This window comes from Channa argus, chromosome 12 (assembly GCF_033026475.1).
Source record: "Channa argus isolate prfri chromosome 12, Channa argus male v1.0, whole genome shotgun sequence".
NCBI lineage: Eukaryota > Metazoa > Chordata > Actinopteri > Anabantiformes > Channidae > Channa > Channa argus.
In genome coordinates, this window is record NC_090208.1 from 18341798 (window position 1) to 18367906 (window position 26109).

Here is a 26109-nt window from a genome sequence, read left to right on the forward strand (position 1 = left end):
CTAGTTTTTGGGTGCAGATATTCAGTAAAATCCTCTCTGTAGGTATCAGAACTAGTCTGTGTGGTGAAATCTGCTGAGAAAAATTGGCGCACCCAGCTCAAAAATCTACAGTGCATGTCTTACTTGGATCTAATTTGGATCGCCTGAATTTTAAATACCTTTACCTAACACAACTCAGCCGTTAGATTCCCATCAGTACATTAAAATAGATTTTACTTGATAACACGCCACAAAGGTATGTAAGTCATGGGGTTAATTGTTAATTTTCTGAATGTAAGTTGAACAGAACATGACCATTACATCATTAGATGATCTCAGATAGAGATACATAGAAACAAAGAGAGAATGAAGGAAAGAGAGAGAGAGAGACATGCAGTGTCTTTACAGTACAAGCATATCTTATAGGCTGTTTTCAGGCAGCTAAAAATGCTGAAAATTGCTGTGTTTAACAAATTGATGGTCCAATTTCATTTGAGCAATGTAACTGGCCAAAGATGTGTTCCAGCTGTGCCCATCGATATAATAATACACGACTTTCCATCCAGCAATACAAATACATTATCTTTCCCTTTGGAGAATGTACTGCACACAGTGCACAATGTGTCTCTGTCCCTGAGTGTCACTGTCCCTGAGTGTGTGTGTGTGTGTGTGTGCGTGTGTGTGTGTGTGTGTGTGTGGGCACTCATGTCTGGGTGGTGAGAGTTTAAATCAGACCAATCTGATTAGCTAAACATGCTTTTCTCCAGACGTGCTGCTCATGTCCCTTATTACTAGACACAACGTTTTAATTAATGTTCATAAAGCCTCATTGTATATATTTGATTGGAGGCCAGGGATCATCTTACAGCTTCTCCACCACAATTTTCCATTTTTTTGACTCGACAGTCAGTTACATAATCACAGACTCACAATTCCATGATCCAATCACATAAACATAAGTGGTGATTTAACTTTCCAGGCAGCAGAAACAGTCTAATCACACACAATGTGGCACTGAAAGCCAAATGAAATATTGAACATTTCTGCTTGAAAGAAAACCACAATGAATTAAATTACACAGTGGGTGAGTTTGAACAAAACAGTGTAAAAGGAAAAAAAAAATGTAATTTAGTGAAACTAATATATAATAAGGATAAAATGCTGAAGCGGACTTTTTGATTCACTCTTCACTCCTTTCATTCATCCACTCAGCTCTTTTCATTGTCTTTTCACTAATTGTTTTAGTTCTATGGCCCACAACTTTAATGTTTTGGTTCAGTTTCACCACGCTCATAGCATTGATCTCAGCCACAGCAGGCAGCTGCTTAAAGCAAGAATCACTGTGCATTAATTGCTTAGCACCAAATGGCAAACAGACAAAGTTATCGACTGGCTTGTGAACATAGTGAAGCATTTACCAGCTAATGATTTTTCTTATTTCCCCCAGGTGTTGGTGTAGATTGAAACAAACCCAAATGATTGAATCTTAAATCTTTTATTTTCAAAATGTGGACAAAAAAACTTTTAAACTAAGTGTATATTTATACTTCCAGTAGAATTCCAATAGTTATGGCAAGGATTTATACTGATTATGAGATCAATACACTCATCATATTGATTAGTAATGTGGGCTGATGGCAGCATTGCTAAAAAAAAAGTCAGATGGGACAAGAAACAATCAGACAGGTTTCAAACAAGCCATCAGTTTCCTATAAAGACGGCTTTAGTTGGACACAAAAACAAAAACCATGACTGTTGTATGCAACAGAGAGTTTTACTCTTTTAAATAACTTTGACTTATATAGATTTTGAGAAAAATTAATCGCATAAACAAACTAGAATGATCGCGAAAGTATGTCATACTTTTTGTGGTGGAATCAAATCAGTAAGATGTCTGATGCAGCAAGTGATGCAAACTGAAGTTACACAGTTCAAAACAATGACGCACATCTTGACTTTAACAACTTCCAGTTTAGTACAAGGTGAGACCAAAAGTCACTGGCTTTTATTCAGTCATAGCATAATCAGCGTAAAAGGAAAGTAAATGAAGCAAATACATCAGGTCTCCAGCGTGTGACCAAAAGCTATTTTCTTTTTTTTTTTGCTTTATAAAATTTTGAAGGACAAAAGTTTTTTTTACTTTATGTGTGTGTATTGTATTTGTGTAGCATTTTTGTAGCTGTTCTAAGAGTACAGCAAAAGCTTATCTGCTCACAAGCAGCTGCAAGGTTAAAAGCTCTTTCATACTAATTCTGCAGTAAATACCTGGCATGTGCTTTCAAGCAAGACATGAGAGAAACATGAAAGATTGATGTTTTTGACGGTGTATTTGTGTGAAAAGTTAATGACTTAATATTTTTACATAGATCACAGTTTGACTGTAAAATACAAATACAGCTAAAAAAAAACCTTTGTGAAATGTGCAAACAGCACAGCAATAAACAAATGAGGACAAAGGAGAAGATATATTTCGCTACTATTCGGGGAATTTATACAACCGTTTGCTATTCCTCCCCTTTGCTTTGATTGACTTGGTTTAGTTAGTAGAACTAAATTCTTACTAATTTGTCTCAATCTTACATCCTTTGATTTATTAATTTTCCTTCCTCTCTTGGTTGTTTTTGTCACATTCATTAGCTTTTTTTTTACATTTCTTCATCCTATTTTTTGTAATCTCTTTTTTAATTATCCAAGAAGTAAAATAACTCCTTTTTACAGATGACACTATCTTTGTATGTGAATATAAACATGGCTAAACAGTCTTCATTTTAGATAAAAAAAAAAAAAATACGTTTTTACATTAACCGACAGTTTTTTAAAAAGTTTAAGCCTCAAATAATATATTACTTATATACATGGGAACCTGAAGTCTCCATACTAGTCATTTAAAAACTAAATTGAAGAAATAAGGTTTATTATAACCCCCGATCCTATCCCAAGATAGCTGCTTACAGATCCATCAAAAATAATTATTTGTTACTTTTACTTTGAGTTATTTCTTAGTTATCAGTAAGAATACAGTATTAGTTAAATACTATATGTATAGTATATGGTTATATAGTTCCTACAATACATTACTAGCAAAACCTCATAAAAAATCCCAAAACAGCGGACAACTTCGACAGAACTCTACATTCAAGTTCAGAATAGAGCTCATGAATTTTGGCAACATTTAAACCTATCAAACAGCAATCACTGAAATATCAGGTCCCTCTTTCATTCAGTCAGCCAGCTGGCACAAGACCTCAGCAGTGTGTGTGAAGAACAAGCAACTGAGTGGAAAACTGAGAGCGAGAATAAAGCAAAGGGCAGCTTAATTCATTTGTGATAAAAATCTATTGGTTATTCTAGTCGTTTTCCAATTTTCATTTCTCTGAGCACATGTTCTTCAAATATGAATCACAGAAATAACAAAAATGGAAATATAAAAACAGTAGAAATGGTTTTGATTAGGGACCTTAATTGTAAGGTGTCATCTCTATTGCAGATAGTTTTTTTGTTCAAAATATTCACTTTTCCTAAACATATCACAAAGTAATATTTGTGTTTTTTAGGAGGGTGGTTTACTGATGTACGGCAAGAAGATACATTTTAACTGTATAGGATGTTATTATGCCAAGTTTGTATTCGTAACACATTAGGTGACAAAGGTAAATTGATAGTAAATAAATTTGTAAATGTGATGCAGAAATGCAAAGGACAGAAAAGAGAAAGAAGAGGCTGACATGACAAGTCATTGTGCAAGAAAGGCTGTCAAGGTGCTCTTTGCCCTTGAGTGGGCTGCGACACATTCCTCCATCTCTCCTGCTTTCTCCCCCTCTCAATCTCTTCCAATGCCTTCAAGTAATTCTTAAGAGGAGAAGAACTGAAAAACAAGCATTTGTGGTGGAGCAAAAGTCTTGCACTGCTTTTCTAGGTATTTCTACCTCCACCCTCCACATCCCTCTCTTTCTTCAACCTCTCTCATGTTCATCCTTTGTCTTCTGCCTGCCTCTTGCCTTTTAGTGTATTGCTGGAGGAGGACGCAAGGAGGACGCAAAAGTCCATTTATTAAAGGTCGAGCTTTGGTACAGTTAAATGGAACAAAAACAAAAGCACAATTTTGTTTACTTTTTGCTGTCATTATAGTCTGTTCACTTCAATTGGCAGGTTTAGAAAATCATAATGTAACGTTGAGATTGTTTGAAACCAATGGTAAAATGTTCAGTAGGTGGTTAAGTAATTTTTGTATAATCATACCAGGAAGTGGAGACTTAACCTCAATATAATTTATAGTGAAAGTTCCATTAAATTGAGTCTTCAGAATCTTGAACAGTACAATTGACATTTGCATAAGTAAGTAAAATCAGTCACATTCTGGTGAATTTTCAGTGATGATAATGTGAAATAGGGCAGTAATTAATGGTTAAAGTGACACCAGTCATTCTGTACAATGGTGCAAGCCTCTATCTTAGAAGCTCTATTTATTACTTTGTTTGTTTCGTGAAATATAGCCCATCTTGAAGAAAGGTCATTGTGCAGGGTACAAGAAAACAGTAAATTAAAGTGCAAAATAGCATGTTATTTAAAGAAGTGCAGTAGGAAACTCATAATATCAGTAATATTTACAGTGTATATATTTATGAATATGTTAGTATATACAATGTGCAGGATATTTATGTGCCAAGAAAATACAATAATATGTAAATAGTCAAGGTCAGAGTTAACATGACTGTTAACAGTTTTTGTTGGAAAGTCAATATAACTATAACAAACAGACCAAAAAATAAATAAACTACAAACAGAAACAACATGAGTACGTTGCCTCATAACCCATAGCACATGTTGTCAGGAAAATGCAATACAGACACTTTAGTTAAGGGTAAAGAAAGATTGTAGGTTTAGTTTTTTTTTTACCATGGCACCATTTTACCATGACCAGAATCATTCTCTAACCCTAACCAAATGCTCTGATGCCTAACCATAACCATAAAAAAATAAATGGTCACACCAGTTTTGCACCTGAGAGTCTGAGTTCAAGCAGGGCACTGGGAAAAAAAAAGGCCTGTTTTGTTCCGTTTCAGATCATTTTGTGGTGAATCACATTTATGACCGAGGCTATTAGCTACAAGTATAGAAGGACGTACTATGTTTTACAACAGTTTCCTGTACTGGAGTTGGGTTTGCTCGATTTACGATGGTTCCAACACACACACAAACTCTCACACATGCATGGGCACACAGATAATGCATACCCAAAGACACCGGAGTGGAGGTCATATCTCTGCTGATGGATGGGTGAGGAGAACGGTGATAGCTGTACCTGCATGGACACATTTTATCTCAATTTAGCCATAAATCCAAAATGTTTTTTTGCATCTTTTATTTGACCTTTTTATCCGTCTCTTTTGATCTCCTTCACTGACTGTTGCCCCTATAACCTCTATTGTATTGCCTGCAGTGTGTTTCTAGGACAGGGGGCCTGGTAGCTCAGTGGTGGAGCATTGGGTTGGGATGCAGAAGGAATTTACTGAGAGTTTAGAGAGGGAAATAAATTGCTGTCTCCCACCTGAATGGCACTGCTTTGGCAACCGCCCGTCCAGCCCGTCTACATCTCTAAGCACATTTCTCTGCATCAAATGCATCACCTAGCCACTTCTGCTTCTCTAGTACTACAGCTGCTAGATGTACACTCACTATCAGAGCATCATAAGGCCGATGGTTACAGTGACATCAGCTGATAGACTTCTTTTTGTCCCCTGCCATCATTACCTACTTTTCTTTTCTGGCCTTCATTTCTATCTCTCATATTGCTGGAATCTATCCACTACATAATGGATCATAAATTCCAAGATGGAAGAAAAAGCTGTAAAGCACTGTATCTGTAAAGCACAGAAGAAAGTGGAAACACATGTCAGGTACAATACTTTTGCTAACAATGCCACATGTTCTCCTTTTTAGAGTAATTTACTGTTAGGGGACCCAACTGCTATTAGTGATGACACAATATACAACAATTATGAGAATCCATAATTTCACTTTACTGCTCACTTTTGAGAGATCCGTAGTGTAGGGAGGATATAGGGAGTAATGGATGAGTGAACAGGGCCTCATTTTGGACAAATGCTAGCATGGTTCTGGCATTAGCATTTAGCCTAACGCAACATAGAGCCATATCCTCTCTTTTGCTCGGGTCCTGTCTCTTGCAATCATTTTCAACCAAAAGTATGACAATCCAGAGTTGAGCCTAGGATGCAGAGATCCAGTCCTACACACCTCTCTGCAGTGTCCTTACAACCGTCACCCCCCCACAACTCCCACATACCTATAGAGACTGTGTCTGTTCCCCGACCTAAATTACATTCGATTTATTTTGTCTCACTGAAACTTGGTTGCAGCAGGAAGAATATGTCAGTCTAAATGAGTCAACCCCCCCAAGTCATATTAATTATCATGTTCCTAGAAGCACAGGCCGAGGTGGAGGAGTTGCAGCAATCTTCCATTGTAGCTTATCAATAAACCCTAGACCTAAACATAGTTATAACTCATTTGAGAGCCTTACTCTTAGCCTTTCACACCCAAACTGGAAAACTCAAAAACCACTATTATTTGTTATCATGTACCGTCCTCCAGTCCCTTATTCAGAGTTTTTGATTGAATTTTCTGATTTTCTAGCTGATTTAGTGCTTAGTACAGATAAAGTCATTATAGTGGGTGACTTTAACATTCATGTAGATGCTGACAGTAACTGCCTGAGCACTGCGTTTAATTCATTATTAGATTCAATTGGTTTTTCCCAAAATGTAAATAAACCCACTCACTGTTTTAGTCACACGTTAGACCTTGTCCTTACGTATGGAATTGAAACGGATAATTTAACAATATGTCCTCACAACTCTCTTCTGTCTGACCATTTTTTAATAACATTTGAATTTACAATAACGGACTATATAGCAGGGAAAAATTAGGGAAAAATTCCACTATAGCAGATGCTTAAGTGAAAAAGCTGTCAACAAATTTAAAGAAATTATTTCTTCATCATTTGCTTCACCATATGTTAATACAATGGGAAGTAGTCTCCTTAATGTTACTCCTGCACAAGTAGATTATCTTGTTGACAATTCTGCAGCCTCACTACGTACAATACTCGATAGTGTTGCCCCTCTAAAAAAGAAGGCAGTAAACCAGCAGAGGCGATCTCCATGGTATAGTTCACAAACACGCAACTTAAAACAGGAAACACGAAAGTTAGAAAGGAAGTGGCGTTCCAGAAAGTTAGAAGAATCTCATTTAGCCTGGAAAAATAGTTTAAAAACGTACAAAAAAGCTCTCAGTGATGCCAGAACAGCATATTATTCATCATTAATAGAAGAAAACAAGAACAACCCCCGGTTTCTGTTCAGCACTGTAGCCAGGCTGACTAAGAGCCATAGTTCTGTTGAGCCTACTATTCCCTTAACTTTGAGCAGCAATGACTTCATGACCTTCTTTATGAATAAAATTGTAGCTATTAGAGAAAGTATTCACCAGATCCTCCCCCCAAAAATTACAGATAGATCTTCATGTACAGCAGTGCTAGAATCATGGATAAGGCCCCACTCCCTGTTAGACTGCTTTTTACCCATAGATCTCTCTGAGCTAACGTCAATTATTACCTCCTCTAAACCAACAACCTGTCTGCTAGACCCTATTCCAACTAAGCTGCTCAAGGAAGCTTTACCCTTAATAGATACGTTCATATTAGATATCATCAATCTATCTTTAGAAACAGGCTATGTACCACAGGCCTATAAGGTAGCTGTAATTAAACCATTACTTAAAAAACCCTGTCTTGACCCAGGTGTTTTAGCCAATTACAGACCAATATCTAATCTCCCCTTTATTTCTAAAATAATTGAAAAAGTAGTCGCAAAACAATTATGTGATCACCTTCATAGGAATAATTTGTATGAAGAGTTTCAGTCAGGATTTAGAGTTCATCATAGTACAGAAACAGCACTGGTAAAAGTCACCAACGATCTTCTCATGGCCTCAGATAATGGACTCATCTCTATACTTGTTCTGTTAGATCTTAGTGCCGCATTTGATACCATTGATCATAACATTTTATTACAGAGACTGGAACATGAAATTGGAATTACAGGAACTGCACTAGGTTGGTTTAAATCCTATCTGTCTGACAGATTTCAATTTGTTCATGTTAATGATGAATCCTCCATGCACACAAAGGTTAGCTATGGAGTTCCACAAGGCTCTGTGTTAGGACCAATACTTTTTACTTTATATATGTCTCCTTTAGGCAACATTATTAGAAAACACTCCATAAATTTCCACTGTTATGCTGATGATACCCAGCTATATTTATCTATGGAACCAGATGAAAATAATCAGTTAATAAAGCTTCAAGCATGCCTACAAGACATAAAGGCCTGGATGTCCCACAATTTTTTACTTTTAAACTCAGACAAAACTGAAGTCATAGTATTTGGGCCCAAAAATATCAGAGATATGATGTCCAACCATATTGTTACCCTAGATGGCATAAGTCTGGCCTCCAGTACTACTGCAAGGAACCTTGGAGTTATTTTTGATCAGGATCTGTCCTTTAAGTCACATATAAAACAAATCTCTAGAACAGCCTTCTTCCACCTACGGAACATTGCCAAAATTAGGAGCATACTGTCTCAAAGTGATGCCGAAAAACTGGTCCATGCATTTGTTACTTCTAGGTTGGACTACTGTAATTCCCTACTTTCAGGATGCCCCAGTAACTCCCTAAAGAGCCTGCAATTAATCCAAAATGCTGCAGCAAGAGTGCTGACTGGAACTAGCAAGAGAGATATTTCACCTTCACTAGCTTCTCTCCATTGGCTTCCCATTAAATTTAGAATAGAATTTAAAACCCTGCTTCTTACATATAAAGCTGTGAATGTTCAAGCTCCATCATATGTAGAAGACCTCATAGCACCATATCATCCCAGTAGACCACTTCGCTCTCAGAATGCAGGCCTACTTGTGGTTCCCAGAATTTCCAAAAGTAGAATGGGAGGTAGAGCCTTTAGCTATCAAGCTCCTCTCTTGTGGAACCAGCTCCCAGTTCAGATTCGGGAAGCAGACACCCTCTCTACTTTTAAGTCTAAGCTTAAAACCTTCCTCTTTAATAAAGCATATAGTTAGTTATAGTTATGCTGCCATAGGCTTAGACTGCTGGGGGACCCACCCCCCAATGCACTGAGCTCCTTTCCTCCTCTTGACCATCTCTCCTCTCCTCTCACCCCGCAATTCTCACCACTGTATGTCATTAACTCTGTGTGTTCTCTCCCGTAGTTGTCTTTGTCCTCCTCTGTCCCCTTCTCTCTGTCCCTTTCTGCAGGTGTCCCCCGGCTTTGAAGCTGTGTGTCTTCCAGCGTGAAGCTACTGATCCTACCAATCTGCCAGATGTTTTGTTGTTGCTTTTGTTGCTCTGTTCTTTTCTCTCTCCCCTTTCCACTCACCCCAACCGGTCGAGGCAGATGGCCGTCCACCCTGAGCCTGGTTCTGCTGGAGGTTTCTTCCGTTAAAGGGAGTTTTTCCTCTCCACTGTTGCCTATGGCTTGCTCCAGGGGGAATTGTTGGGTTCTCTTTATATATCTTTATAATCTTGACTTTATTCTGTAAAGTGCCCTGAGATGACTTTGTTGTGAATTGGCGCTATATAAATAAAGTTGAATTGAATTGAATTGAATTGTCCTTACTTTTCCATCCTTCATCTTTATCTGTCCATATTTTATTTTCCATCTTTACATTTCTGTAGTCCTTGCTGTCCACTACTCAATTCATCAACTTCTTCTCTCCAGTCCTCTTTACCCAATATCTATCCATCACCATAATTAGTCTCCTGAAGGTTTTTGACCATTTAAACCTCTCAACAACCCTCTGATTGCCCTCAACTGTACTCAACCTAGATACGCTCTACTGCTTTGACTCCTACTAATCAGGCAGAAAAAAAAAATAAAATAAATAAAATAAATAAATGATGGCACTGAAAGAGCACCCTGCTGAATGCTAAGGTGTTGGGATGAGTGCTTCAAATATATAGAATATATACACATAAATGTATATACAATACATGTGTGAGGGACACAGAGAGAAAGAAATTGATGTGAATTTAAGAATACAAACACACACACACATACACACACCAACAACACAGACACACACGCACACAGGCGTGTGGGGAATAGGTTGTAGGCTATGATCAGCGATGACAGAAAGTCAGGAAGTAGAAAGGAGAAAGTACAAAGACAAAAAAATGAAATAAGATGAGTCAGAAGGATAAAAGGAAGACAGCAGCAAACAACCTTATTTTTACAGATTTGATAGACATGAAGGAGCAACAACATAACAATTGCTTTTGAATAGTTTTGATCATGATGCTTGTCAGTTTCCTAGTAATGAACATCAACTATGTTTCTCCTAAAGATTACACAGATCAGCCACAGCATTAAATCTGGTGATCTTAATGTCATGGAGGACAGGGGGTCAGCATGGTCACTCTGAGCAGTGTGCAGCTACACAACCTCATAAACAGCAAAATGTGATGCACTGTGTGCAGAGAGAAGTAAACAAAATCAATGCTCAAAGTAAAAGTTTAGGTGATGGCCTAAAATATTCTCCACTACCACTTCAAAACTTTTACTCAGGTAAAAGTACTAAGCTGATCATCTACAGTTTACTGAAAGTACAAATGTACAACTCATTGGCATAGGCACAAAAAAACAAAACAATCATATAACATATCATATCCACAATACATTTTGCAATATGCATTTGCAGTGTTTGTAGATATCTGAAATTGTATTTTGACTAGTCAAAATAGGAATAGTGGATATCGGGATTGACATTTGTACTAGCCACAAGGTATTTTGGGACGTAACATTATAAAAGTATAAATATTTTTTTCTTATTTTGGAAATCCGAAAATAAAGTGATACTACTAACAAATATCTGAAATACGGTTTTTTTCCTAGTAAGATATCTGTTGCAGATATTCAGAATATTTTTTCAGGATATTTAAAATAACATTGTGGATATCTGAAACTAAAAGCCCAATAGACATGATTTGTCCTAGAATGATGTAGTGGATCTCTGAACTGTTCTTTTTAAGTTACTTTATTACGTCCACCTGTACAATCTAATGCAATCAATGCAGCTGCTCTGCCATGAATTCTACTTTTACTATCTTATCATTTGTAAAAATTTTAACTCCAGTACCCTGGAAACTACAATATTCAGCCTAGCCATTAAATTTCCAAACATTGATGTCTCCACTTATATCTGGCAGTTTGGTCGTATTTTTTTTTTTTGGTTTGCAAATGACTTATGTGCATTACTATCCTCCACAGAAAATGAAGATCATAAAAGTCTTAAACGTCATGTTATCTTTTCCCTATCACAGGAGTGAAGGAACAAGGTCTGAACTTATAAATTAGTGAAGACCAGGACAAATCTTGAAGAAAACAGCCAAACTTTAGAGAATGGCGCAAAGTTCTGGATCATGACACAATTTGTTTAAAGTGAAATGGCACATGTTTCAGTGTCTCAGATGTTTTATTCATGCCAAATATTTGATTATTGCAGTTCATTGCATCATGTAAACTGCCATCATCTCTGCTTTTCCAGCATCAATTTCAAAATTACTCAATAATGCAAACAAATGATTTCAACTTACCGTCAGCTGTAACTTCTCTTATTGCCTTGTGTCATTTTTAAAAAATTCATCTGCGTTCAGTTTTTCCTGTTTTAATAGATTTTATTTTTTTTGTGTCAGTGGTTGTTTTAATTCTCAGCCTTGCTCCATCTTATCACTTATGTCTATCTGTGTCTTTGTAGATTCAATTTAATTGGCCTTTATTACGCAAAACACACAATGAGTCACTAACCAGCCAGCAAAGCGTGGAGCGCTTTACTAATAGCAAATCTACAAGTCTGTTTGTTAATTTGCCTCTACAACAGAAAGCAGATAAAATCTGTGCAAGCTGGAAAACATGAAGAATGAACGCTTGCCTTTGCGTAACGAGAGACACAACAACCCCCCACCTCACCCCCAAAAGACACACACACACACACACACACACACACACGTAGGGGGTAATGCACCATGAAATGAAATACACAGCAGTATTTTGTTGAGGGCCGTTCAATCAATCAGAGTACTGTCACTCCAAACTCATACACTGTGTATGTTTGTGCTTACTGTAGGAACATCAGTATGTGTGTGCATTTTTCATTTTCTGTCTGTCCATTTCATTTACTTTGTGTGTGTGTTTGTGTATGCGGGTGTTTATGTTCCATTGATAACACCTTCCTCTCTTTTGAGTGGCATAGAAGCCATTCCAGGACCACAGTTAAGAAAGTCTGGAAAAGTCGACATCACTATTTAAAGAGGCCCTTCTTCCTCTGTCATTCTCTTTTTATTTTGAAGTCTTGAGTGTTGTATGGGATAAAGGTCAACTGATTCCAAAAACACAAATGTTTTAAACAAGCCATCTACTAATACCTACTAATACCCAGAAGAGGAAGCAAATAGGTCATAAAAAAAAAGAAAGGTCAAAAATACCGAACAAAAGGGGTGTTTTTAAGTGAGGACGAATATTTCTCAAACTTAACATTTCTGTCCTTATAATTATAATTCTTGTCAAGGCTTTGAAGAGATCGGTCATGACGGTAGCGTTTCTTTAAGGTGACCTTTCTAGTTAAATGTTCAAAATAAAGGTTAGCTGAATAATGAATAGGAGATACTGGGAGAAATTCACCCCCTTCAGTATTTATTAATGCTGTCATACACATCAATTATGCTGAACATGAGAAGAATGAGGACAGCCACACATCACAGAGAGAATTCAACAGTGATTAAAAAATGTAGATAAATCAATTATGGCAGTTGTGTGTGTGCCCCGAGGTCAGGAAACAGTAGGTTGGCTATGATGGATCACTGTGACTGTGTTATCTGCATAATTCACTCTCAATGAGGTGCACAAGAAGACTAAATTCTAATTAGAGTTAGGGCTGTGGAATAGTGGGTGAAATAATAACAGTAAATATTTGACCAGATTGGATCATCATCATAAAGTGTTGACATTATTACTAGTTATTTTACACAAAACCTACATTAACCAAAGTGTCTAGAGACAGACACCAAGGCTCATAAAAATAACTAAATAAATAAAATTGTGTTAGTCAGGAATTGATATATTATAGGGACACCACAGGTAGGACGGCTTGGAGACAAAGTGAGGAAAAGTGACACTTAGATGGTTGAGAATGCACAGAGGAGGGACGCAGGGTATATCCAGAAAAGAATGGCGAGGATGGAGTTTTCGGAAAGGAGGAGCGAGGGAAGACCAAGGAGGAGGGTCGTGGATGCTGTGAAAAAGGACATGCGAAAGACTGGTGTGACAGTAGAAGACGCAGAGAACAGAGCAAGATGGAAATGGATGATCTGCTGAGGGGACGCCTTATGGGAGCTGCCAAAAGAAGAATACTATCATTCAAAGTCATCTTTCCACCACTTTGTTTTTTAGTTACACTTGAAATACAAAGGCAACCAGATGAACAGATAAATAAAAGATCCGCAAATCCAAACCTCCTCCATCATTTTAGTATCAGCTGAAACAAAATGTCCTGTAGGAAACAGGAGACTGGACATTTGTGTGTGGGACCACACAGGCTGGGACTCTGATGGAACAGTCTTCATCAGTGCTTTAAACCTTGACCTCGCGACAATTCCAAACAACATTGTGTCCTTCACTATGAAGTACAGTACTTTTTCCCGTCTGCTGTCTTAAACAGCGATGGATGACCTGCTGTAAATCCAAGGCTCTGTGTCTCTCCTCTGACACTGCATAATAAATAACCCCAAGAGAGAAAATACTGCTAAGTCCAACACTGTGGTAACTTTCTTCAGCTACAGACAGTATCTTTCTCTCATGTGTCATCTCCTCTGACATTGCCAGGCACTAGAAGCCACCGCCACACACATGCTAGCTAGTTACTGCATCTTCTCTCTTCCGTGCTATGGGAAGTTGCAAGCAGCATTAAGGTGCGATCCTGCACTTTGTTGGATTGTCAACCAGATAGTTACTGGCTTTGGATAACAATATTATCGTGTGTTTTTTTTAACATTATATCATTTTTTATTTTTTATTACCATCTTTAGTAGATACATTGCAACTTCAGAGTCATGTTTCTTTGTTTAGGCCAGATTACAATTGATTACTATCATTTACATACAGTATTTTAATAACTTATATGTTGATTTTGAGCTGAAAAAAGAAAGCAGACATGGAAAGGGAGATGTCGCTGACACTACAACATGTTCCCTTGAGCAAAGCAACAAAACTGTACCATAGCTGTATGAATGACAAGATGTCGGAGAGAAAAACTGCTGAACTAAATATAAACTATTAAAATATCAATTTTTTAATATAGTAAACACAAAGTAGTGCACGTTGTGCCGTCTGCACAACATACCCACAAAATAACTGCTCCCCTCCAGGCTGTCTATCAAACACGTCTGCCCTTATAATGACATGCTAATCAGGCGCTACCAACAGAAAAAAGCTAACAAGCTTCGCAATTAAAATGACGGGAAATTCTTCTCCTCCTCTTCACTCTTGCCTCTCCTCCGCTCCTCCCCGGGGAGGGATGGGTGTTTTGTCAGCCTTACTGGGTATAAGTAGTTCTTATAAAAGGAGGCAGGCACATCAAGAAAGTGTCAGTAAGGAAGTGTGTAAGTGCGCATGAGAGGGAGAAAGTGTGTTGCGTGTCCTTTTGTTTAATCTCAATAATGTTCCTGTTTAAAAGTGGAGGGGCTGTGTCAGAACGCGGAGTAAAACTCTCTTGAGGGCTGCCTACACACACACACACACACTCACACACACACACACACACACAATGTGGACAAGCTCATACAATACAGTAAATATGCACACACAATACTCCTCCTACTCTTTCCGCTTTCTTCTCATCCTCAAAGACTTTTTTTGTGATAATGCAAAAGGACAAGGTCTTTGAAAAATTCAGCTCAAGCAGAGTAAGAGCAGTGGAGGACAAGAGAAGAGGGAGAAAGAGAAGAGATGATCCTGCTCAAGTAGGATAAATGGGTATAGCTTGTATGTGTCATTGCCATAAATTATGGAACGCGTCTTCCCCATTGACTGTCGAAACAATGGAAACGGGATCCATACTGTGAACAACTTTTGTTAGTTATGAACATAGAGAAAGAAAAAAAGACAGTAGATGGAAAGTGTGAAAGAAAAAGAACTTTCAACATAAATTCTCAGTGTCTCATTTACGTCAGCTGGGTTGAATTAAAATTTGATAAAAACAGCCAAGGCCGTTCAGCTGGGAGGACAAGACAACTATGAGGAGACCTTTCTGTTCATGTGTGCTGCTCTGATTGTGACCTCAGAGAAAGCTGCAATGTCTGTATAAGGCAAAGGCCCTTTTTTTTTACTTTCTCTCTGTGCACTGCGGAATGTGTCTTCCTCACACAAAGAAGCTCAGAAACACACACATGCACACACAGGAAGACACAATGCCTTGTAGAGTCATCGCAAGTCCCTCCAGGCACTGTCCAGTGCATTTTTCACTGGCAGCTTTATTGTCTCATCTTTTACATAGTAAAGCTAAAATCTTGCAGGTTTTTGTTTGTTGCAATTTGGCTTCAAATCAGTCAGCCAAGGAAAACAGGCAGAGCTGTCGGGGGAGATTTACAGCCACACGGCCAGCTCTCAGCTCTTAATCTGCCTCACTGACAAAGTTGTTAGGGCAGCGGCTGCATAAAAGAGTCACATTCATGAGCTTCTTACACCGTTAATGTTTCCAAAACAGCATCCTAAAAAAAATGCTTTTGTGCAAACTTTCTGTTCTGAATACAAGGTTAAGTCGAACTTTTGCCCATAGAAAAAATATCTTACAGCAAACAGCATAGTAAGTAGGGCTGTAAATGTTGTAGCAGGCTGGTAAGAGGAATTTGTGCTTTTGCAGTTAACCATAGTTTTCACTTACACAAACATTGTTCTTTTTCTACAAATAGATAAATAAATAGTCCTTATTGTGTTTTGTATTATTAATAATACAAATATTTTACCAATTTGCAGATCTATCAACTATGCCAACAATGCTTCTAATTACAGAGAACTCATGTATTTCTTCAATGGACTAACCTTTTAATAGCACTGGGAGGGCAACAAACAGAAAAGAAGCATGAACAAAAATTTTGTAAAAAACTTTTGAGCATCAAATTATGATACTTTAGTGTTTGGGAACAAGCAAGATGTCACTGTCAGCATCTGCAGGCATCCAAATTCCAATGTTGATCGAGTAATGAATGATCTGATGTCATCGGTGTAAAATGGACAAGCTAATGGAAGCTTTTTGACACTCGTTGCACAAAGTGCAAAGTGCAAAGCTTTTTCTGTGCAGTATGTTCGCTGCACCGTACTCGGGGTTGGGAATGCATGGGTTTTAACTCTGAAGCAGGCTCATAAAATCCCAACCTGCAGTTCTCCCTTCACTACCACAGTACTAAATCCTAGTATCTGTGGATGCAATGACAGCGTTTGGGTGAATGTCAGTCCATGAAGCACTCTGAAGTTTTCCCTCCTAAGCCATAACCAGCAATCATTCAGCTTTGAAGGATATTCATACCTTATCTGATTAGTTCTCCTCTCTATCTCTAGTTGTAACCACAGGCCTAAAGCTCACCAGTGTCTTGTTGGATAAACTAAACACACACTCGTTGGTGGACATTCTGTGCTGTGGAGCACATTGTGTGTACATATTGTTAAATGTTACGTGAAATGCTAAGATTTGCAGATGGAAAGTTTTTGACAATCTGTGAGGCAAATACTTCTTCTTAATTGACACTGAAGCTTCTTTCTATAGAAACTGCAGTTTTAATTTTTATTTTTTTCAGCTGCAGTTCTTCTTCCATTTTAGCAGCAGCTTTAGACAGCAAGGTCACAAGTTATTCATTGCTTTCTTCTCCTCGTTTGTCATCACCTCATCCTCTCATCTTTGACGTGACTAGTGATGGGACCCGATACAATAAAACTTTACGTCACTGGGGCCATTGAGTGCCACCTACACTGCACGCAGTGAGTGTGTGTCTGCTGCTGCACATTGAGGAGGTGAATTAAAGGTGAAGGCTCCCATTTTGTCACGTCTATGTACTTCTCTCTTTGTGTCAACCACCACTCTTTGGAAGAAAGGCATGAAATGAAATGGAGAAAAGGGAGTTTGGGGTTTAAAACTTTATTAGGCTATGAAATTATTAGGCTGACTCGCCTTTTTCTGACATGCACTTGAAGTTAATTCAATCAAATGCCAAGATATGGTGAGGGGGAAAAGTTAGGAGAAGGGGGTAAGACAAAGGAGAAGCAGTGAAAAAGATTTATGAGGGTATAAAAATCAAGAGCATTGCAAATAAAGAGCTGTGGGGGTGAGCTGGGGGGCTTACAGCCATATCATTCAGTTGCGGTGTCTTGCAAGTAATAAAAATGTGTCAGATGGGAATTGTTAGGTGACACATTAGTGTCTTGGTTGTTTTGTTTTGAAAATCCATTGTTTTGCATTGTCTTTGCAAACCAATGCAGCTTAACTTTTTTGTCATAACGGTCAAAACAAGTAGATCCGTACTGAGACCAATTAGCTAACAATAGTTAAAAACTGCTTAGACCCTTTATCTGTTCAAATAAAAGGACTAAAAAGGATTTGGATTGGACCGGCTTCATTTTGGCTGATATCAATACCTTTGTACAATTTCTGGATCCGATACTTAGCATCGTATTGGGACATTTTTAATATGCACGAGATTTCAATGTGTTTGAAACCACATGCCCTCGAGATGTGACTTTCAGATGTGAAAAAAGGGGCACATAAAAATATTAAAGTAGAGAAAATATGAGCCACCAAGGCTTAAATTGAACTTGAACTAAGCCGAAAACTTTCAGGAAACTGCCACAGCAACAATGGCATCAAGACAATGTAATTTCTTTAAGTAAACAACACCCACCCACCTGATATTGTTCATTTAGAAGAGAGAAATATACTTCGAGTTTGAAGGCTCCACTGAATTGCCACTTCAAGCTTATTGTGGTGGAAAGGCTTATTTTCGGCCAGGAATTCGTAAGCCAGCATCAGTTATTTTAAGCCAGATTTCTTAATAATTCAAATATGGCTGAGAAGAAAACTGTGCTGCCACCTGAATGAAATCCACGCAGGAGATGTGCCATTTCCTTTTCAGGGTGTCAGGAAAATATATCACTGAAATTGAGCAATTCTGATTACAATTGGCAATAATAATTTTGAGACTGTCTCGCTTCATTCTTCCAATTTTGCTGAAAATGTATACGATTCCTCATGACATCATTTCGCATGACCAATAGGACAAATCCTTTTGGATACGAGTCTAGAGAATGTAAATGTAGGATGACAGAGGGACAGATGAGAGCAGGTAAAGGGCAGTTGTGACTCTTCAGAGTGGAAGACCATCTTCAGCACTAATGGATTCCTCTGAAAACTGATTTGTAATGAGCGTTTTTATTACTTAGTCGTTCCTCTGTGATGTGGGTGTGTCTGTGTGTGTGTTGGGGACATGAACATTATGCTGATTATCACCTCGTGCATGTCTCTGTTGTACCTCATTCACTCTGTAGGGAGAGGTCACATTAATTTTCCACATGTCTGAAACAGGGAGAGTGTCTGAGAATATTTGTTAACACACACACATACACACACACACACACACACACACACACACATTACTGGCTACAACAGACACAGCTGTGGATGTAACGTTTATTGGTCCTACAGCTGAGTGGTCAAAATGTGCATATGTGTGTGTAAACGAGTGAAACAGCAATTTGTGGCAACTATGTTTGCCATAAATTGTTTGCTTTCTATTATTGTGTTTAATTTATCTATGCAAGCTCGCCCACAAGTTGCCCTTTGTGTGTGTATGTCTGTGTGTGTGCATGTGGGCGTGTTTTGTATGTGTGAATCAATGATGCGTATTCTGTTCAGTGTGGTCAGCTCGCTTATGGTTTCACTGATAATACTTTTCTGTTCTTCCTTTGGAGTTTATTCAGTAATGGACAGCAATTTGCACAAAACATGTCCTCTGGTTAAACATGCTTCCTTTGTTTGCAGCTTTTAGAAGTAGCACAAGTGATCTTTTATGCTAGAATGAAACAGTTTAATATGCATGAAGCAAATCTGCCCCCCAGGGTAAAATACAGAATAGATTTCAAGCATTGTATTGCATTTAGTTGTTTAATTGCTTCACTGTGGAGTTGTTGTTTTTTTTTGTCTCAAATGAATAGAAAAATTAATACACCCAGCAACACAATTGTTGGGTTAATTGTGATAAATACCTATACAATTAATCATATTACAGATAAGGTAAGTCCAAATTTAGGATATTTTCAGATCAATTTATTAGCCAGGGAAACCAACTGAAGTCTGGTAAAACAAGAAAATCAGCAAATAGGGCGGAAAATGGGATTAATTTATTTATTCTTAACCTTCTTTCCTTCCTCTTATTTACTGATGCTTATAAACTCAATTGGAAAACAGGGCTTCTTCTTCAAGTTTAAATAAAGCTTCAAAAGTAAATTCACAGTAACTTTGCACAACAACATTGACCTTGTTTTAGAGCTGGGGTTTCTAAGGGCATGAATATACTTTAAAGTTAATATAAAATTGGCAGAGCTGTTATTTTAATGTAACCTCAGATGACAAAGTTAGCAGAAATGACATTCCATTTCAATGTTGTGCTATAGCTGTGATTTATTGGTTAATTAATTTTTTGTTTGAGCAATTTGGCTATTAGGAATCTGTTTTGTCCATGCTTTCACATATCTTAATGGGCTTTAAGCCAGTTTGCAAAACTAGAAAACTTCATCATGTCCATTCAACATATAAGGACTAAAATAAGACTAAGATGTACATACTGAACTGTTTTTAATAGCTTTCAATGGATTCAGTGAGTGGATGTATTTGTGCCTTTAAGTCCATGATGCCCACACATGTCCACATCTCACATGTGTCACACACCTGATTTATGTCTGATATTTGCATTAAATATACAGTGAGTGTGTGGAGAACTAATCTGGGTTCATGCATGTAGCCGAACTGTAGTGATGGCTTGAAAACTGTGTTTTCCAAAGTCAAAAAGCCTGAGAGGCCTAATTGATGTGGATAAGCAAGATCCTAATTAAAACCCAATTGCCTACTTTATTAACAGAAACAATGTTTCAAAAGTCCAATTAATGAGGAATAATGGCACTTGGTTTGCAGCCCGGTCAGAAATGAGTAGGCTACTGTTCTGTCCTCCCTGAAACTGGGATTGACTGCAAATTGTGTGCAGCTACACATGTGATGGTTCTCTTTAAAGAAATGGGAGAATCTCATAATGGCACTGAAGGAACATGCATCTGTTCTTGTGATTGCAAACTGAAGGCACCATGGACATGTTGACTCCCAAACTTGCATTGTTAAAGCCCAACCTGAATAATAATAAAAAAACTGACCTGGATAAACTAAATAACAACAGTTGCAGCATTAGAGACTGAATGCAATCCAAATAACTAGCCTTAAAAGGATAATAAAATGCACTGGCTACTCTTCCCACTGGGAACTCAAAGGCTACTTGCGACATACGACATGCATGGATGTAGAAGATGACTGACAATGTTAGAAGGAGGAACTGGCCTGGGCCCATCTTAAAAACACAATACTTTTTCAGGGTTAAATCCAGACATTTGTTTATTGTGCAGAAATAAAATAAAATAGAAAAAGCAGCAGAGCCCCACTGAACTATATGCCCAAGCCACAGGAGCTCCCTAATAATTAAGCATAAGCCTCCACATGCTGTGCAATGAATACATCAACACTATGGATGGCTTCACACAGTAATTAGCTTAGAACACAGAGGGATACAGACATAAAAAAAAACACTTGCACAGCATTAAAAGCCTTTGAATTGCAGGTATGTCTTATGGCCTCAGGCCTCAGACCCTGTCCACCGACTGAAAATGATACCGTTATAGCTCATTCTACAGTTATAGTAAGGCCCTTTGTGTGAGTCGGAACCAATTCTCCTCTTAGACCTCTCCCCTTACCTAGCAGTTGCCACTGGTGTAAAGTAGTTCTCTAAAAAGATTTTAGTGAGGGTTAGGGGTAAAACATATCTATAATAGTAAGGGACCATCCATTATTTTAAAAATGGGTGAATTATGTGCACTTGGCAGAAATAAAACCACGTACTGTAAAAGCTCAAAACTAAGGTCATTGTGTTTGAATATGAAAAGAGTAACTTACAGAGTAAGGAGTCATTAAAACATGAACTGCAAATAGGTTATGTTGGAATTAGTTGAATGAAGGTGAAAAGATATATTTATTAATGTATTCAAATAAACACATATGAACATATTGGTTTTGTTAGGGTTCTGGCAATATTTTAATTTAGATGCATTACTTTATTAATAGAATATTCTAAATATTAATCTTTACATGTCAAGGTGTGGAAATGACACACGAATTCAGTATTTCTGAAATTCTGGCTGTGGACCTACATGAAGTACATACTGAATAAAAACAAGTGAGATAAACCAATGCTATTCAATTTTGGCTACCCTGTGAAAAGATAGCAAAATGAAATGTCTGAAAGTAAATAAGTAGATTTATGAAACACTGATAAATATGTAGCTAAGTAATCTGTGAGTGTGTGTTTGTCCCTTGGGGCAGTTTGCTTACTCACACTCTTTGTTATCAGAAAGACTCACTTCATTATTGCTGACATCACCAGATAAACTGACTCTGGCTTTAGGACCATTTGTACAGTGAACACATACAGTTAGTGTGTATGTACATGTTGTAAAGCAAGAGGGAAACCAAGAAGACAGGACATAAACACATGCAAAGAAATGTTGAGAGAGGCAATCTGGCATCTACGCTCTGGTCGCAGAGTGTGGAGAGAAAGAAACAAAGGAGGAGAGTTGGGAGGAGAAGGCAGATAGAGAGAGAGAGAGGAAGTGAGTGAGCGAGAAAGGAAAGACATGGAGCAAGAAGTGGAAAGCTCTTCCATACCAGAGGGCTGCAGAGACTAATTAACTTGAGAGACATGACCTTTCCTCCTCTTCCCTGACAGAGAACATGTATGTGTGTGTGTGTGTGTGTGTGTGTGTGTGTTTGAATCAGTTCAGGAGCATCGTCATCACAGGCTGATGGACCCAGTATATTATGTCTCATCACCCAATAAGAGGTAACAGGAGGTAGAGAGGATGGGAAAGAGAGAGTTCTCCATTTTAACCTGGACTAGATTAAAAGGTGAACATGTTTCAGTGAAGAGTCACAATTCCTACAAATGGAAATATTGTACTTTGGACTACATTTATCTGACAGCCTTAGTTACATAAAAATTCTAAATATAATCAACACATAACACATGCTGATGTATTATAATGGTTAAGGCAGCTGTCAGCACATTTAATGGGGATGTTTTGCACACATTGTTACAACTGAATATGAAACCCAGGCGTTGGAGTTAGCAAGCTGGTGTGTCTAACATGGTGGTCTCTGTGTCTTTGCCTTGGGAAAAGTTTTTCTACAGGAGTGTGGTTGCTTGAAGATGGTGTGTGATTGGATACTGACAGGAGATGATGAATCACAGCAACACACTACAGGGATATGCACAGAGGCCAGAGCACAAAGAGAAGCAACAAGAAACTTACAACTGATTGTTTTTGACAACTCTCACTGTTGTTTTAATGCTCAATTATATCTATGTCATAGATGTGTTTTTATATTCATTTAGCTAATGTTGCACTAATTAGACCTGTTTAATGTTACTGAGCAAATTCTTTGTTCATAATGCTGGATTTGGTAATGCATTTATGTAAGACTGAACATACACTGCAGAGTGAAGTATGATGTATGTGTGTGAAGGGGGGGGACATGTGAGGGAGTTTGTACATACTGTATGTCTGACTGTTTGACTCTGTGTGTGTGTGTGTGTGTGTGTGTGTGTGTGTGTGTGTGTGTGTGTGTGTCGTCATGTGGGAGTTTTCCTGCTCAGGGACAGATGGTGTCACAGACACTGAATGCTGATGTTCCCCGTCTGAATCCAGCACTCAACATGTATCTCTGAGCTTGGAGGAGCCTTATTATATTGTCTCATTATATGACACTGGACTTCCTACTGACAGACAGAGTGCTTGTCTGTGTGTGTTTGAACATATTTTATACTAAATTTATATTGCACAAACCACTGAATCTATGTAAATCTACGCCAAAGGACTACGTGTCTGTTCTGAAGTACTCACCCGTGCTGAAAGCTGTTTGGATCTAGATATGAATCAGATGTTTTAGTCTCTTGTGGCACTCATGCACCTGTTGGACGTATATTCTTCAGACATGAGATCTCAAACATCTGACTTGTGCTTTTTGTCTGAAAAAAAAAACAAACAGCTTGTGAAATTAAGATTTTTGCGCATGCCAGTATTGTCACATCACATATATGCACATGTATTCAGTTAAAATAGCCCAGAGTCTGTTAGTACATACAATCTAATGTCCCAGAGGACAGCAGCGTGGACCTCACACTTAAATACTTGCCATTTTATGTGGTGCCTTCATCAGGTGTAAATGAAAATTGAAGCTTTGGTTTATACTTAATATTATAATAAATAATTCCATCAGCCTCATCTGTACTTTGTGCGCTCCCAATCACCCATTAGCACAAACTAAATGCCTAACATCAGCACTGGAAATGTGAGAAAAACAGCTTGCTGATGAAAGCTGTCATCTATCCTAATTTACACACTATGAAAATGCACTAGCGGCGGCAGTAACTGGCTGCTACTTTCCAATTAGTAGGCAATAAGCTGTGCATTAAATAGTTAGTTATGGAGGTTTTGTTCATGAGGCTTTGAGTCCGTTTGGCAAAGTTTCCTGAACATGCATCGTAAAGTGTTAGGAAGCCAGTGAAAAACTTGAAAGTGTTTCTTTAAAGAAACACCAATCAGCCACAACACTGAAATCAGTGGTCTTACTATAATAATGCTGTGAAGAACAAGGGTCAGTAGCAGGGCCGGTGCAGTGTGGGGCATAAGGCTACAGTGACACACTTGTGTTTTTGTCTTTATGCTTTTATTTGTGTTCCACAGCTTAGAAAAAAATATATATAGATTTTATTCAAGTAAAAGAACAAGTATTGGCCTAATATTTTCTCCACTACAAGTACCACTTCAAATCTTTTACTCAAGTAAAAGTACTAAGCAGATTATCTGCATTTTACTTAAAGTATGAAAGAAATAATCCACTAAGAAGACCAATGTGTTTTAAACATTTCTGATTCTGTAATTAAAGCAAACATGCACACTAAGTTATAAAAAGGGTCAAAGATCAGCGTTGTTTAGGGTGGAGTTGATTTTAACCATTTCATGTGCTGACAGGTGGTTAAGTCATAATAATACATCAACATAAATTATTTTTTGGCTGGTCATGTCTTTTGGTGAGTCGGTACTTATATATTATGCAGTTGTTCTCTGGTTCAAAGATTTTGTTTGTTTTTGTGTTACAGCTGGATTATGGCCTGGGGTCTGGGGAGATGCCTTTAAAACAACCGGTCTACTACACTTTTATGCTAACTTGACCTTATTAAAAGAAGACAAATGCTTATTTAATGCAATACATTTATGCTTGAGTTTACCTAACAGTATAACTCTAATAACGCATGTATTTATGTTGGGCTAACTAATAAAATTTTCTTTCAACGTAATTTGAGTAGCAATCAGATTTATTTGTATAAACCATAAAAAAATGATTTGCTGAAAAAGACCAAGTATTTATTACTTATAATTTTTATGATCTATTAAATCATCTTTTTTAAACTATGATTTATTTTCATTTTCTTTATTCATGGTTTGGTCACACCCCTGAAACCCCAAATACATGAACCTTACAAAATGCACTAATCTAGTGACTGTGGACGGAGCTGATCCAAACACATTACCTCAGAGCTTTTGACATAAAAATACTGACATTGGCCAAAAATGTGTTGGCTGTCTGGGTAAAATGAGCCAGACTGGGTTTGAATTAAATTGCCAAACTCTCTCTTTTACATCTCCAAGTCATTTTCCTTCTTTCGGAGAAAGCCATTTGCAGCCATCCATTCTTGCTGAGTATGATAAAAAGTCTAAACAGACTGAGGTAATCAGTCACACTAAACATGAAGCCTTCATTTGGTTTTGTCATAGTGCTGGCTTTATTGCTACTTCATTATCTGTGAGTTGAATGTTTTCTTATGAGTGTGCTTGTTATTTCACACTCAACCTACTGTCAATCACCTGCCACAAAAAATGGTGACTGAGAGAAAATGCTCCATTATACGTCATTCTATTTGGACACACATTTTTGGATCTTTATATGTATATTATCTGTTGGTCTGCTCAGAAATGGATTTGACACTAAAAAGTTTATAACTTTAAAGCCTTTAAAAAGATTCCTTTAATGCACATAACAATATAGATTATATATAATGCGACTTAATTTAAAATGTTTTTATGCTGCAAATTAGTATTAATGAGGGGGGGAGGGGAGACTCATTCAGCACTGTCTGCAGTTCAGAGATATTTACGTTTAAATGTTTTTAAGTGAGACTTGATACTGACATAATTTACCTGAAGCACTGGGCAGAGGTTGTCAGAGAACAAAAAGAGCTGGGTGAAGTGGATTGATTTCAACACAAGCAAGCACTTTAGTTAGTAGGTTTAAGTGCAAAATGTAAACTTGAATTCCAAATCATTGTTACTGTATGGTTTTTGGCCATATAATTAATAATTCAGTATTACCTTTTGAATATGAAAAGTCCCCTTTTTGTGTCTTTGTAAACTCTTCTTTTATTTCTTTTTTATTTTCTTAGCATTAAAATGTACAATAAAGCTGAAGCTGGTGGGACAATCAGAGGATCAACAAAGAAATACATTTTTAGGGGATGTTGCACCTGGTGGTGGCCTGTTAGCTCAATGGGTAGAGCAACAGGATTGGATGCAGAAGTTGCAGCATCAAATCCCAACCTACCTTTTTAATTGGAGCATGTACAGT

General features: G+C 37.7%; 1 protein-coding gene across 4 annotated transcripts in view; it reads right to left on the reverse strand.

The window, feature by feature from the left end:
* Positions 1-26109, reverse strand: part of htr2cl1 (5-hydroxytryptamine (serotonin) receptor 2C, G protein-coupled-like 1) — a 136863-nt gene that overhangs the window by 46209 nt on the left and 64545 nt on the right. For 3 of the 4 annotated variants that reach the window (XM_067525217.1, XM_067525215.1, XM_067525216.1), the window contains one exon: positions 23328-23452. The exons of the other annotated variant lie outside the window; for it this stretch is intronic. The gene's annotated coding sequence lies outside the window, so the exon portion shown is untranslated. The remainder of the gene's footprint in view (positions 1-23327; positions 23453-26109) is intronic. 4 annotated transcript variants of the gene reach the window in all.